The sequence below is a fragment of the Panthera tigris genome, chromosome A1 (genome assembly GCF_018350195.1).
Source record: "Panthera tigris isolate Pti1 chromosome A1, P.tigris_Pti1_mat1.1, whole genome shotgun sequence".
In the NCBI taxonomy this organism is placed as follows: domain Eukaryota; kingdom Metazoa; phylum Chordata; class Mammalia; order Carnivora; family Felidae; genus Panthera; species Panthera tigris.
The window spans coordinates 233467054-233469318 of NC_056660.1; the positions used below are offsets into that span (position 1 = coordinate 233467054).

At 46.2% G+C, this 2265-nt stretch overlaps 1 non-coding gene across 1 annotated transcript; it reads left to right on the forward strand.

Annotated features, from left to right (window-relative positions):
* The first annotated feature begins 1897 nt into the window (after nt 1–1897).
* LOC122232119 lies at nt 1898–2004 on the forward strand. Its single transcript, XR_006209479.1, has one exon. It is a non-coding gene; the product is annotated as a U6 spliceosomal RNA (small nuclear RNA).
* Nucleotides 2005–2265: the final 261 nt, after the last annotated feature.

Sequence of the window (2265 nt, forward strand, 5' to 3'; positions counted from 1 at the left end):
ATACTAAGTAAAAAAGCAGCCACTGTTTAGTTGTTTAAGGAGACAAGGGAAAATTTTGGTGCCGGGTTTCATGGGTTGGAGATGCTTTGGCTTCCAGCAGAGAACAGTAATCAACAGAACAGTAATTTTGGATTAAGTGATCCAGAAGAACTTTTATTTTATTTTATTTTATTTTATTTTGTTTTATTTTATTTTATTTTAGAGAGAGAGAGAGCATGCATGCATGAATGGGGGAGGGGGCAAAGGGAGAGAGAGAGAGAGAATGAGAACCTTAAGCAGACTTTGTGCTCAGTGCAGAGCCCTCAAAGGGGCTCGATCCCATGACCCTGAGATCATGATCTGAGCCAAAATCCAGAGTGAGACACTCAACCGACTGAGCCACCCAGGTGCCCCTAGAAGTACTTTTTAACTCTCTTGTATTTAATGGACCTCAATGGTTCCATTTGGGATGGTTTTAAAAGTCTGACTTTACAACCTTCCATTTCTTTTTTTTTTAAGTTTATTTATTTATTTTGAGAGAGAGAGAGAGAACAGGGGAGGGGCAGAGAGAAAGAGAGAGAGAGAATCTCAAGCAGACACTGCACAGACCCCAATGAGAGCCTCGAACTCACAAACTGTGAGATCATGACCTGAGCTGAAATCAAGAGTCAGAGGCTTAACTGGCTTAACCAGGGCACCCCACAACCTTCCATTCTTGCTCTCACTCTAGCCCATGCAAACAGGAGGAGAGGGGAAGGAGAAAAGTCTATGGGGATGAAATTGGTAATTGGCAGACTAATCACGGATCACAAAAGTGTCGGGACTGATAGCACGGTCGTACTCATCGCGATCTGGCCCTGAGTTAACCACCCTGTGGTCACAACACAGAAAGCTAGGGCTAGTGTTCCTGAACAAAAGAGGAAGGTGTTAGGGGTTGAATTTTTTCCCCCTCGCCCAAAGATACCTAACACCCAGTACCTCCGAATGTGACTTTATTTGGAATTAGGGTTCTTCCAGATGTAATCAAGTTAAAATAAGGTCATTTGGGTGGGCCCTAACCTGATCTGACTGGTGTCCTTATAAAAGGGGAAATTTGAACACAGACATACAGGGCAAGTGTTGTGTAAACATGAAAGCAGAGGTTAGGGTGATGCTTTGATAAGCCACGGAATCCAAAGATTACCAGCAACCGCCAGAAGCCAGGAGAGAGGCGTGGAACCGATTCTTCTCACAGCCTCAGGACCCAACCCTTGCATCACCTTGATCTTGCACCTATAGACTCCAGAACTGTGAGGCAATACGTTTTTCTTGTCTAAGCCCCCTGTCTATGATATTTTGTTACAGCAGTGCTAGGGAACTAATACAAAGGGTAGCATGATCACAAACTCGGGGCACCTTAATTAGGAAGGACCAGAATAGCAGAGCAGAATAGGAACCCCGCCTCAGGACAAAGCTGCTCTTAGAAGCTGGCCCCATGGGGGGCTATCGATGCAAAATTCAGCAGACAGCAGAAAGCACTAGGAAGCGCTGGATAAAAGAACAGCGCAAATACAGGACAGGGGCGTGGCGGAGGGGCCAGAAGTTAAAACCACAGAAGCACAGATTTCTCTTAATTATTTGGAAAGCAAGTTGAGGTTCGGGTCTACCCAACAGGAGAGGGCAGCTTCCTGAGGGGTCACAGCCATAACAGGAAAACAGGCGTTTGGTTTCCTTATGCCGATTTCTTGGTCTCCTTTTCCCTCGGCCTTCGGATGATCAAAAATCATTTACAGAGTTAGTTCGCCTATGTTTGGGACACTGGGGGATGTGTAAGTGTAGAATGCTTAAATACAGCTGGGACGCTGAGGCATGAAACACCCAGGAGTTTTAAGGACAATTCAGGGGCCACACGCAAGTTCAGTGTCAGAAGAGGCAGACAGCGATCGCTTCGGCAGCACATACGCTAAAACTGGAACGATTCGGAGAAGATCAGCATGGCCCCTGCTCGCGGATGGCATGCAGATTCCAGAAGCCTTCCACATTAAAAACAGAGGCTGATGATAGGGAGGCCACAAATGACAGCAAGGCTAGGTCCATGGTTGCCGTGCAGTGGCCCAACTCCAGGGCGATGCTTAATAGTTGGGGCGACCTTGGACACCCTGGCTGTGTCCATAACTCTGATGGAAATGTTCCTGAAATTTCCTGGCTATGTCCGATGGCTTCGGGAAGTTTTTCAAGACTGTTCTTTCTTAGGTTTAGAAAGTTTCTTTCATTCTCCGGTTTCCCAGAAGTGTTTTTGTGCTTGTT